General features: G+C 38.8%; 1 non-coding gene across 1 annotated transcript; it reads left to right on the top strand.

Moving 5' to 3' along the window:
- The first annotated feature begins 10,060 nt into the window (after nt 1-10,060).
- Nucleotides 10,061-10,252, top strand: LOC122916559. The gene has a single exon (XR_006386224.1). It is a non-coding gene; the product is annotated as a U2 spliceosomal RNA (small nuclear RNA).
- The last annotated feature ends 3,989 nt before the right edge of the window (nt 10,253-14,241 follow it).

Below are 14,241 nucleotides of genomic sequence, written 5' to 3'. Positions count from 1 at the left end.
CTCCTGGAAGTTGGCTGTGCCTAGCTCTGCTCTGTGTGACACTTGGTATTGATGTGAAAGTCTCCTCCTTTGTATAGACTCCTTCTGTCCTTGCATTGGTTGCTAAAAATGAGTGATAATGAGTGCTCAAGGGGTCATTGTGTTCCATAAGACCCAAGGAGGAAAAGTGTGGTCTCCACTGAGCGCTCCATGCTGGCACCTTCCCAGTAATGTCTCCCCAGTCCCTGCGCGGCATCCCGTGCACATAACCACTACAGTGGTTATGTGGTAGTTCTGTACCCCAGGCTGATCACCCGTCCTTCCTGTGGCCCTTGGAGTATTCTGAACTGAAACCAATTGGGTATGACCTAGGGAAAGGTACGAAGAGGTAAGAAAGGAAAAATGTGCATTTGTGTCTGCGTATCTTTATGGTATGCACATATTCGATGGAACTACTCAGAAAATGTGTATAGGGTTTGGAAATAATTTTAAACTTGTATTTCTACTCTTGGATAATACAAGATAATCAACTGGGCCCACCACATAGTAGGGGGCTAAGGAATGTTGGTTCATTTCCTGGTGAAAATAACTGTAAAGTTGTGAACAGATCACATATATTTTGATTCTTGTTACATACTGGAATATATAACATAAATCCTAGGACAAAACATTGAAAGTTATTTCTAGCTCAGCTCTAGCTCTAGCTCTAACTAGTTCCTAAGTTGTTCTTGGTCCCTCCCCATGTGCCACTCACCCCCCTTCCCCAGCCCTGGGTTCTCCTCTCTTCCCCCTTTTTGGTGGACTGGGGCTGACACTTCTGTATATTGGTTAAGTTGCTTAGAACTTCATGGTCATGGGGATTTTCTGCAGGAAGTTATTTTCCTCTCCTCTTCTGACTTGGTGATGGCCGGTGATTGGTGAAAGAATGTGAGAGCTCATTAGAGTTTCTTGTATGGTGCAGCAGGGGGAAGTGAAATTAGAGAAGCCAAGGGGTGTAGTGGGGGGGAGGCAATTGCTAGACCAGCACTGACACCAATAACTTTTTACGAGGGTGAGTCAAAGCATCAGGGAGGCTGGAACCAAGTTTCTGCCCTCTTGAACCTATTACTGTAGATCATGACAGAGACTGAGGGGGAAGGCAATTCTCTCTCTCAGGCGGAATAGGAAGAAAACCTAAAGTTATGGAGACTGATGTCAAGGTATTCGAACTCAGCTAGTAGATAGGGTGGGTGGAGATGTTGGGAGAGACTGTTAGTGCACCAAATATGGTAAGAGACAATCCCTGATTACCTAGAATAATGGGAGTTGGGAAGCACATCCCTTGTGAAAGAAAAAATAGCTTCAGTGGACGATTTCCATGGACATGTGAGATTGTAACTTCCCCCCTCCCTTTTTACCCCCTTGTGAGAATGAGGAATTAGTGTGATGCTCAGCCTGCCAGAGCTATATGGCATGTCATGGACATGTGAAGCTCAAAAATGAGCCCCCTTAATGGAGACACTATGATGGCCCATGCTTACCAACACTTTGACCTTGAAATTTGGCAGGCAGAGGCAGGCATTGCTGGTGAGGCTGGTGCAGACCGATCGCTCTTTGCCAATCCTGCTGTGCCTCCTTTCCTCAGTCACAGAAGAAGCCCCAGTTAGGAAAAAGCATGAGTGGGCCCAAACTTGACTCTTCTCGAGGCTGGTAGCACCTAGATCTTTGCATTTCCCAGAGGCATATTCTCCCAGGACGTTTCTGACCCCTTGGGTGGCCACGCTAAATTGGAAGAACTGTTTCCTTCAATAAAGCAGGAATAGAACGAAATTAGTCAGCTCTTACCCTGGGCTGCAGCTTCTAATGCATGTTTTTACACTTCCATCTCCTCTGGTGTCAGTACTCCTTGCATTTGCCTTGTTAGTTATTTTTCCCTCCTTTCTTTTTCTCTCTAATGAACATATCTGCCTCTGCATAATACTAGCAGGAGATGCAAAATCCTTTAAGTGAGACCCCTCCAACTAAAGCTTCACCCCTTATTTAAAAAAAAAAAAAAAAAAGTGCAAACCGCTGCCACAGCCCAGGGTGGAGAGCGGGTCTGTACTACCAAAGTTGTCAAATTGTTAGCACTTGTGCTCCACTCCCAACTCTGCCCAGCCCTTGAGCTAATGCTATAGCCGCAGTCAGGTTTACCAGTGACAGATGCACTCGGGCAGGGGTGCAGCATGTGAGAAGAGAAGGGCTCTCTCTGAAATTCCTGAAAGCAGCATCCAGTCCTGTATCAGAAGAATGCTTCATTGTGGAGGATCACAAAATGGAGTTACGGACACCATTGGGTCTGGATGCAGGTCTCTGTGCTTTCTGCTTGGTCGTCCTGCCTCCCCAGTGTGTGGTCACTGTGGTGCTGCTCCGTAAGGATTCTTGGAGAGCGAGGATGGCTTGGATGGCACTCAATGGTCTTTTGTGCAGACCTGGAAACAAGCCCTGTTGAGGTTTTCGTGCACGTGAAGAAGAGGCTGTGTCTAAAGGAAGCAGTGAGATGGAGATGATTCCAAGCCTGGGGTCTTGGAATCTAGAAGGTCTGGGGTCCAGACCTTTTTTGCCTTTAGCTTACACTGACTTTGGCATTCAGGAGTCTCATTGGATGTCTCCTAGAGACAGAGGTGGATCAGCCCCCTCTGCTGAATTCAGGATCACCGTGCATACTCCTAGCAGTGTTCCCTCCTGGGCCGGGGACAGGGGGAGCAACGCATGGAGACTTGGCAGCATCTTCCCACTGTGCACCAGACCCTACTCTGCTTTCCCTGAGAGCTCTGTTTTGGGCACATGTCCAGACAAAAGGTTTTCCCTTGTAGTTGTGATGCACAAAATTAACAGTGGGAGAGTGCCCCCTAGAAGAATGACTGTCGTCCTATTGTGTCCTCAGGCTGTCTTCTCTCCCTGGCTACTTTTCCTGCAGAAGAACGTGCTCCAGCCAGATCTATCCTCCTTTCTCTAGGCTCTCTCTGACCTTTATTTTAAGTATCTTGTGACATGTGTACATGTGTTTTTATTGCAAACTGCCTCAAATCCATTTGGATATGGATGCTATACAAATTATAAATAAATAAATACATGATAAAGAGAGGAGCTCTTCCCTGCCAGCTCGTTGCTTAAAAAGCAGCAAGTTTGCACTTGCGTGACTCTGCTTTTGCTGGGCCCCATGCCGGCAGCCAACAGGAGTGAAAACAAAATCTGTCCCTTTCAGCACCACACATTCCTCTCCTGAGCCTAGGGGAAGAGGTGGCAAGTATCATTTGCCAATCAGCAACCAGATAGCCTTTCCTTTACTGAATTCCACGTATTTAATGAAATTCCACCCAGTTTGGGAGAGTCATACTGGTAAATCAGGTAGCCACAGCTTTCCCTACCAGATACAAGACACCTCTGCCTCATTCCTTCCACAGGGTTCTACACAGCCCCTGGCTCGCACTCCTGTTCTGCCCTCTGCCTGTCCGTTGGGAACCTTGTTTTTCTCATCAGCAAATGCTCTGCCATCCTTCCTTTATTTTATACATCGGTGTCTTGGCACTTGCTTCCGTACAATCTAGGGTTCCCCTGAGCTCCCATCGCTTCCAGAGAGGGCATCGGCTTTTTGTTTTGGTAGTCACTTTAGTCCTCTCTTGCCGCTCCTTATCTTGCTCACTCTCTCTTTTGAGTCATTTTACTACTTTTGAACCCTGAAGCCCACCTCTTCTCTTTTCATTTTGAGCAGAGGACACTGGACCCCACCCCACCCCCAACAGGCTGTGGAAGTCATTCTGGGTGATTCCCCTCCATCTTCTTTCACTTTGGCTTCCATTTCTCGTGTCTGTTTTAAATGCCATCCTTCTTCCCAAGGCTTAGTCTTCAGCTTTGTCCCGAATTTCAGTCTCTCCCTTCAACGGCAGCTCCTTGCCTCATCAGTTTGGCCCTGCTTTTCCCTTGACTTCATTTATTTTGCCTCCCTAAATTCTACCCCCATCTTTATATTTAAAAAATATTAATAAGCTGGAAACCCTCACTCTACGTTGTTACCTCCACAGGCCATTTTCCTCTTGCTGTTTTTCTTTTCAGCATCGACCTTTCGGAAGGAACTCTTGTTATGTTGACATCTCTGCCTACTTTAGCCCCCTCACCATTACTGTGTGATTCCTGGTACCACCACCATGAGGAAACTACTTTCTTAAATATTATCGGTAGCCCCTTATCTGCCAAGCCAAGTAATTCCTCCCACCTTATACACCTCTCAAATTGTTCCTTTTCCATGCCATTTATTGCCTCATTGCCCCTTTGCTTTGTCTTCTCTCCTGAGATTCAGTTCTTAAATCCCAGTGTTCTGCTTGACATCTCCTCCCACTTAAGGTTCTATCCCATTGGAACTTCAAACTCCCCTTCCTTCCATCCTGTTCTCATAGTGAAACCAACTGGCTTCTTTCACCAGCACACCTTTCTTCCGGTCTCTGAAAACTGGGTATTTCCTCTGAGTACTTCTTCTTCCGTATCTCACACATTGCACCGGTTGATAGGTATTGTCCTGTTTTCCCTCACCAGTGTCTCTCACATCTCCTCTTTCTTTCTGTTCATCCTGTCAGTCCCCTGCTTCAGAGATCTCTGCCTCCTCCCAAAGTGTTTGCTAAATGTCATAGATATTTGGAGGATGGAATTCAGTTGTAGCCTGAACCAAAGGCGTAGAGATGATTCTTTTCTTCATTCTTCTCACCTCACTATGGATATATAGACTATGAAGAAAATCAGAATGTACTCCTAATGATGGTTTTCTTGTGTTGAATGATATAACTTTATTTATCTTATGGTATTTTTTATAGAAAAATGATGCTGTTTGTAAGTCAGGTTGCTCTGTGCTGACTAACCTATTTACTCAGAAAGAACAGATAAATCAGGAGTAGCTTGGGGTAGGCAAAGATCAGAGATTAATCACAAGGAGAAACCCAAAAAAGAAAATGCCCAAAGAAGACGGGGGGTGTAAGAGACATTTTAGCAGTTGTAGGCTTCAAAATAAGACAAGAAATAGAGTTTTAAATGGAGTTCATTTCTTCTAAGCAGCAAAGTAGTGTTGATATCATATTTAGCATTCTAACTCTATAGCAAAGAATAAACAAAGAGAGGAGGGGGGAACACGAAAAGATTAGAGACAACATGTGGTGAAGAGCAGGAAAACCCATGCAGAACTGTAATAGCAGAGACTTTATTGCAGCAAAAACATTTTTTGCCCTTTGCTCTGTATGTTTATGTGTAGTATTTATACTTATAAGTTAATTTTATTCATTTCTGTATTGCTTTATGGATAGATAATTATATTTTTCAGTGCAAAAGAGTAGGCCGTTATATGGGCGTGCAAACACACACACACACACACACATCCTTCAACTTTTTTCATTGCTTTTCTTGTGCCACTTAAATAGAGCCCTGCTAAATATTTGGATATGCTAAAGAGATACTGCTAACCTTTCAGTGGTACAAAACAGAAATAAAGATGAGTACTAAGAAATGTTAAATAGCCTCCTTGGATCTCATTTTATTTAAAAAAAAATATTGTGGTAAAGTATATATACCAGAATTTGCCATTTGAACTACTTGGAAGTGTCCCATTTGCTAACATTAGTTACATTCACAATGTTGTGCAGGCATCTGTTTCCATTTTTCTCCCCCTCAATCCAAACAGGAGTCTGTACCAGTTAAGCCACAACTCGCTGTTTCCCTTACCCCCTAGTCTCTGGGGGTAACATCTGATCTATGTTCTATCTCTTGGAATTTGCTTGTTCTAGGTATTTCATATAAGTGAAATTATATGATATTTGACTTTTTGTGCCTGGCTTATTTTGCTTAGTGTGTTTTCAAGGTTCATCCATGTTGTTGCATGTATCAGAACTGTAATCTTTTTTTTTTTGATTGAGTAGTATTCCATCATGTGTGTATGTTACATTTTGTTAATCCATTCACCCATCAGTGGACACTTAGGTTATTTCTGCTTTGGAGTTACTATAAATAATGCTTCACTAAACATTGGTACATAGGTATTTGCTTTGAATTCTTTGGGGTATATACACCTATACCCCATATATTAAAAAAACATATATGCATATATATGTATGTGTATGTATGTATATATACATACATACACATATTCCACATTAGGAGTTGAATTGCTGGGTCATACGGTAATTTTTTATTTCGTTTTTGAGGAACTGCCAAGTTGTTTTTCACAGTAGATGCACCATTTTACATTCCCATCAGCAGTATCTCAGGGTTCCAATTTCTCCATATCCTTGTCAACACTTATATTCCATTTTAAAAATTATAGCCATTCTAGTAGGTGTGATGTGGTACCTCATCATGGTTTTCATTTGCATTTTCCTAGTGACGAATGATGTTGAATATCTTTTCATGTGATTGGCCATCCATATATCATCTTTGGAGAAGTGTCTGTTCAAGTTTTGGAATTGCATTGTTTGTCCTTTTCTGCTGAGTTGTTCGAATTAGTTCTATATTATGGATATTAATTATGCCCTATCACATGTAAGATTTGCAAATTTTGTCTCCATTCTGTAAGTTGGCTTTTCACTTTCTAGATGATGTCCTTTGATGCACAAAAGTTTTTAATTTTGATGAAGTCTGATTTATTTTTCTTCTCTTCTTGTTTCTCATGCTTTTGGTATCATACCTAAGAAGTCACTGCCAAACCAAATTCTATAAAGATTTATCCCTATTTTTTACTGTGAGTTTTATGGTTTTAGCACTCATATTTTGCTATTGATCCATTTTGAGTGTATTTTTGTATATGATATGAAATGGGGGTTCAACTTCATTCTTTCACAGGTAGCAGTTCAGTTTTACCAACACTGTTGTTAAAGACTGTTCTTGTCTTTCCCTGGTGAATGGGCATGGCACCCTTGTCAAAAGTTAATTGGTCATAGAAACATGGGTTTATTTCTGGACTCTCAGTTCTATTTTAATGCTGTATGTCTACACTTATGTCAGTACCAAACTGCTTTGGTTACTTTAGCTTTGTAGTAAGTTTTAAATTTAGGAAATTAGGATCCTCTGACTTTATTCTTTTTCAGGATTATTTGGCTATTTGGGACCTTTTGTACTAAACTGAATTTGAAGGATCCAACTCCATTTCTGCAAAAAGGCTGTTGGAATTTTGGTAAATTGTCATCTTTGCAATATTTTGCTTTCTTACCCATGAACATGGGATCTCTTTCCATTTTTTTAAGTTTCCTTTAATTTATTTGGAAAGTGTTTTATAGTTTTCAGTGTACATGTCTTCCATCTTTTTGGTTAAATGTGTTTCTAAGTATTTCATCCTTCAGATACTATTGCAGATGGAATTTTGTCTTACATTTTTTTTTAGGATTATTCATTGTAGGTGTATAGACTCACAAATAATTTTTCTGTGTTGAGCTTGTACTTTGTAACTTAGCTGAATCTGTTATTAGATCTACCAGCTTTCCTGTGGCTTCTTTGGGATTTTTTTTATATATTAAGATCACGTCATTTGTTAAAGGAGATAGTTTTACTTCTTCCTTCCTAATTAGAGTGACTTTTATTTATTTTTTTTCTTGCCTGAATTTCTCTGGCTAGAACTTCCAGTACACTGTTGAATAGCCATGGTAAAAGTGAGTAGCCTTGTCTGATCCATGATCCTTGGAGGAGAGATTTTAGTCCTTCTCCACTGAGTATGTTGTTAACTGTGGGTTTTGATATATGCCTTTTATCATGGTGAGGGGGTTTCCCTCTATTTTGGTTTCCTTAGGGTGGTGGTACTGTTTAATATCAGGTAAAAAAAAAAAATAGACTCAAAATGGATGAAAGACCTAAATGTTAGACAGAATCCATCAAAATCCTAGAGGCGAACACAGGCAGCAACCTCTTTGACCTCAGCTGCAGCAACTCCTTGCTAGCCATGTCTCCAAAGGCAAGGGAAACAAAGGCAAAAACGAACTGTTGGGACTTCATCAAAATAAAAAGCTTTTACACAGGAAAGGAAACAGTCGACGAAACCAAAGGACGACTGACAGAATGGGAGAAGATATTTGCAGATGACACATCAGATAAAGGGCTAGTATCCAAAATCTATAAAGAACTTAACACCCAAAATACAAATAATACAGTCGAGAAATGGGCAGAAGACATGAACAGACATTTCTCCAGAGAAGACATCCAAATGGCCAACACATGTGAAAAAATGCTTAATATCATGTGGCGTCAGAGAAATACAAATCAAAACCACAAGGAGATACCACCTCACACCTGTCAGAATGGCTAAAATTAGTCAGGACACAACAGTTGTTGGTGTGCAGAAAGGGGAACCCTTCTACACTGTTGGTGGGAATGCAAGCTGGTGCAGTCACTCTGGAAAATAGTATGGAGGTTCCTTAAAAAGTTGAACATAACATAATAATAATATAAAAAGTTGAAAATAGAGCTACCACATAACCCAGCAATTGCACTTCTAGGTATTTATCCAAAGATACAAACGTAGTGATCCGAAGGGGCACCTGCACCCCAATGTTTATAACAGCAATGTCCACGATAGGCAAACTATGGAAAGAGCCCAGTTGTCCATCTACAGATGGATAAAGAAGATGTGATATACACACATGTGCACACACACACACACGCACAAGAATATTAGTGATCAAAAAATGAAATCTTGTCATTTGAAATGATGTGGATGGAACTAGAGGGTATTATGTTAAGCAAAATAAGTCAGTTAGAGAAAGACAATTATCATATGATCTCACTGATGTGTGGAATTTAAAAAACAAAACAGAGGGTCATAGAGAGAGGAAAAATAAAAACAAGGTGAAACCAGAGAGGGAGACAAAACATAAGAGACTCTTAATCATAGGAAGCAACCTGAGGGTTGCTGGAGGGGAAGTGGGTAGATGGGTGGGATGACTAGGTGATGGACATTAAGGATGGCATGAGATATAATGAGCACTGGGTATTATATAAGACTGATGAATCACAGGCCTGTACCTCCGAAATCAATTAATACATTATATGTTAATTAATTGAATTAAAATAGTTAAAAAATTATCTCAAATCAATAACTTAACTTTACATCTTAAAGAACTAGAAAAAGAAGAGCAGAGTAAACCCAAAGCTTGCAGAAGTAAAAAAAAATAATACAAATAAGAGTGGTATAAATAAAATAGAGAACAGAAAAACCACAGAGACTCAAAGAAATTGAAAGCTGGTTCTTTGGAAAGGTTAACAAAGTAAACAAACTTATAGCTAGACTGACAAAAGGAAGAAAGAAAGAAGATATAAATAACTAAAATTACTGATAAAGAAGGACTTATTTATTATATGCTATCTATGTCTTTTTTTTTTTTTTTTTAAAGATTTTATTTATTTATTTGACAGAACGAGATCACAAGCAGGCAGAGAGGCAGGCAGAGAGAGAGGAAGAAGCAGGCTCCCTGCTGAGCAGAGAGCCCGATGCGGGCCTCGATCCCAGGACCCTGAGATCATGACCTGAGCCGAAGGCAGCGGCTTAACCCACTGAGCCACCCAGGCGCCCTGCTATCTATGTCTTAATCTTCTTTATCCTGCATATCCCCCATTACAAACTTCTTCTGTGTTTGATTGATATTTTTGTAGTGAACCATTTTGATTCCCTTCTCTCATTTCCTTTGATATATTTTTAATGTATTTTCTTTATAGACACCATGGAGAGTATATTTAACATCCCAAACTTATAACATTTATAATATTTATAATATAAATTTATAATTTATAACATTTATAATATAAATTTATAATATTTAACTAATTAAAATTTATACTAACTTATCTTCAATAGCATATAAGAACTCTGCTTCTACAATAGCATATAAAAACTCTGCTTCTATACAGCTTTGTCTTTCCACCCCCCCTTTATGTTTTTGTCACAGATTATATCTTTATACATTGTGGACCCAACAGTAAAGATTTATAATTATTTACAATTATTTATTTTGACTTTTAAATCCTGTAGGATATAACAAATAGAAACCAAAACACAACAATAATGAATTCTATATTTTCCTATATATTTACTTTTACCAGAATCGCTTCTCGGCCTTTTGGCTAAGATCAAGTCTAGTATCTGTTCTTATCAGTTTACTTTTACTAGAGATCTCTATTTCTCATGTCTTCAAGTTACTGTCTAGTGTCCTACATTTTAACTTAAAGGACTCCATTTAATATTTCTTATAGGGCAGGGCTAGTGGTAATGAGCTCCCTGAGCCTTTGTTTAGCTGGGAGTGTCTTAAATAATTTCTCACTTTTGAAGGACAGTTTTGCCAAATGTAAAATTCTTGGTTGTTAGATTTCTTTTTTTCTTTCAGCACATGAACACCATCCTGCTCTCTCCTGGCCTTCATAGTTTCTGATGAGAAATTAACTGTTAATCTTACAGAGGATCCCATGTATGTAATGAATTGCTTCTCTCATTGCTTTTAAGATTCTCTTTTTGTCTTTAGATAGTTTAAAATGTCTCAGTGTGTGTCTTTTGGGTTACATCACTTGGGATTTGTTGAGCTTCATGGATTCATAGATTTATGTCTTTCATCAGATTTCAGAAGTTTTGAGTTGATATTTTTTCAAATATTCTTTCTGCTCTCCTTTTTTTCTTCCACCTCCTTCTGGAGAATGTGTGTATTTTTTTTTTTTTTTAAAGATTTTATTTATTTATTTGACAGAGAGAGATCACAAGTAGGCAGAGAGGCAGGCAGAGAGAGAGGAAGGGAAGCAGGCACCCTGCTGAGCAGAGAGCCCGATGCGGGACTCGATCCCAGGAGCCTGAGATCATGACCTGAGCCGAAGGCAGCGGCTTAACCTACTGAGCCACCCAGGTGCCCCTGTGTATTGGTTTTTTGATGATATTCCACAAGTTTCTTAGGCTCTGTTTATTTATTTATTTATTTATTTATTTTACTCTTTTTTTTCTATTCAGACTAAGTAATTTCAATTGTTTTATATTCAAGTTCACTAATTCTTTCTTTGTCTGGCTTAAAATAATTTGAACCCCTTTAGTGAATTTTTCATTTTGGTTATTATAATTTTCTTGTGCCTTTTTATGATTTCTTTCTCTTTATTGATCTTTTCAATTTGCTTATACATTGTTTTCCTGATTTCCTTTAGTTCTTTAGCCATGTTTTTCTTAAACTATTAGTGTATATTTAAGACAGTTGTTTTAAAAGTCTATCAGTTCTAATTTTTGGACTTCCTCAGAGATGGTTTCTGTTAATTAACTTCGTTCCTTTAAATGAACCATTCTTTCCTGTTTCTTTGTACGCCTTGTGATTCTTTGTTTCAAACTGGACATTTGGATTTTATAATATAGTAACTCTGGAAAACATATGTACTCCCTTTCCTAGGATTTTCTGTGTTTTTTGTTTGTTTGTTTGCTGAATGCTATAGTAGTTCATTTGTTGAACAACTCTCCCAAACTGTTTTTGCAAAAACTGTATTCTTTGTTGTATATGGCCACTGAAGTCTATGTCCCTTCGCTTGTGTTCAGCTAGTATTTTGATAGAAATTTCCTTGAATTCTGGAGCTGAACAAACACCTCTCCTAGTCTTAGTAGATGTGTACTCCTTCAATACTTAGGCTTATACTGGGCCTAGGAATCAGCCTGAGGTGAACACTTAATGTATTCTTAAGCCTTTTCTGAGTATTCATTATCCTCTGGGTATGCACATGGTTTTCTGAATTTCCCTGTGTATATGACTGCTTTTATATGTTCTAGTTTACCGAAGAAACTTCCCAGATTTTGTTCCCAGGCCTTAGTAGTCTGTTGTAGGTTTTGATTGCCATCTTTTGTCACAGGCATCTGAGCATTGTTAGTGTAGCTTGCAGGATTTTTGAACAATGCCAACTGCTTTTTCGCTCTGAGTTCCTATGTTAGGTGAAAGAGATGAGTACCTTTTATCAGTACTTCATATCACTCTTGCTTAAAACAGACATATACAATCATTTGTGGATACGCTTTACTTTGCTCCCTCCTGAACTGGGTCTTCACAGTGGGAATCTGGACTGCTGCTATAGTAATATTGCCACATTCTGGGGAGGGGACAGGCATGGGTGAGTAAAAATGCTGCAAAGCTCTCTTGGTATCTTGAAGTTCCCTTTTTCTTGATGCCACATTCACTTGTCTGTTGTAAACTTTGTTTTTCAGAGTTCTGATAGATTGATTCTGATAGTTTTGGTTTGTTTTTCATATTTTTATGGAGCACTGAAAGCCTAGAACTGTCTGTTGCCATTTTGCTGATAATACTTTCATCCTAAAATTAACCACTTAATTATTTTGGAAAGGTTTATGAGAACCCCGCAGTTTCAGATTTGGAGAAAACTTTTGAAATCATGTAGCCTTGTAGTTTATAACCTTTCTCTCCAAAGTAGTTGGCATTTCATGGAATTCCTTTAGGGCTATCTCAGAATGTTTGAGCCTCTTTATGATCTCTCTCCCCCATCTTCACCTAGAATCTCTCAGACTTTGTTACCTTTATTTATTTATTTTTTTTAATGATATGCTTTCATTTGAATCTAGAGTTTTTGGCTTAAAAATTTTCAGGAACCAATCATTCATTTCAAGTGCTTAGTTCAGAACTAGGCAAGGAAGTTTCAGGCTCCTTAGTCAAAGTCCTCCAGTTTCCCAGCTACTCAGAGAGGTAGCTGGACTGGGACATGCAGGCAGGCTTGGCAGGATAATAACATGGTGCCTTTGTTCAACACTGAGCTAAAGCAAAGGCACTGTGCTATGTAGGGGAAGGTAGGAGGAGACTGTTGTGACACTTCTCAATCCTTTTCTATCATCCTGAACAATCCAGTTCTGGCTCCACGTTTGTATCCTCCTAGCACAACTAGCCTCTGAATCTGACCAGATTGAATCTTCTTGGAGGGCAACTTGCCAGCTATTTATTGTTATTGGAGAATGCCTTCGGGAACATTCACTTTTCCTTCTACAATTATCTGAAGAGTTAACAAAGTTGTTTTTGTTCATTTGTTTGTTTACCATATATAATTCTCTTCCTTAGAGAAGATCTACAAAATAACATTTTCTCCATTTTGTTACATTTTCAGTTCCACTTATGTATATGGCCACTAGCTCTGAGTACATGAGACTATTATATAGTAATAATGAACCTTTTTTTTTTTTTCAATTTTCACTGTTTTTGAGCAAAAAAAGGGAGCTTAAGTGATTATCGAACAAGACATTGATACCCAGAAAGGACATGGGACACCAGACATATTATCAAGCTAAACCTAAAGAGAGGTTGGAGAATTTCTGCTGAGAGGAAATAGCAGTCTTCATTGGGTGGAGTTCACTGCAATTATTAAAGACAGCAATCTGGTCTGATGCAATTAACCTCTCAGTCTCTTAGAATCCAAAGACTCCATCTTCTGTAGTAATTAAATAATACCTCATTTTGTATATGTTTTATGGATCTACATTTTATTTTCTTTGATATAATTTATATGTATTTAATATATGTATAAATATGTAATATTTTTACATATACACACATATATACATGTGTATTAAACATGCAATATTTGTATATACACACATTTTTTATTGGTTGATTGTATAAAAGTATAAAAAGCATGATAATATCACTCAGGAGTTTGTAGGAGCAGCAGTTTTCAATCCTTATAATATTATATCTAAATAGAAAACAATTAGCTTGGAGGTTTTCTTGCTGACTGGTATATTGACATGATTGTGATACCTCCAGCTGGCTTTTTCACACTGAATGACAATTACATGCATGCCCCATGATAGTTGATGCTCACAGAGCATAAAGAGAAAGGAAAACAGTGATCTTAGGTCCTTGAGGGAAGGCTATAACCACGGACAAAGTAAGCAAACAGAAACCTAGCTAATTGAAAGGGAGGATAGTTAAAATTTAGCAATGTTGAATTGGGAATAGCATCAGAGTCAAAAGGAAGTTAAATTTCACTGGGTGATTGAAAAATAACATGGCAAATTGTTTCTTCCTCCAAATTTATGGAGCTGAAATAAGCCACAAACTCCTTCTCCCTACCCTTGTCATAAAAGGGAGCCATAGAATATATAGGTCTGTAATGAGTTTCGATAAAAAGATATTATTTTCTAAAATCAGAAGTGTATTTTACCTTTTGCATATTTTAACTATGGTATTGTGGTTATGTAGCTTTGCATTCACATGATCAGTAGGGCTTCCTGTTTGGAAGTTCTAAGTATCTGAGTCTCTCTACCACCAT

This window comes from Neovison vison, chromosome 8 (assembly GCF_020171115.1).
Source record: "Neovison vison isolate M4711 chromosome 8, ASM_NN_V1, whole genome shotgun sequence".
Classification (NCBI taxonomy): Eukaryota; Metazoa; Chordata; class Mammalia; order Carnivora; family Mustelidae; genus Neogale; species Neogale vison.
This window is presented reverse-complemented; position numbering and strand designations above follow the sequence as displayed.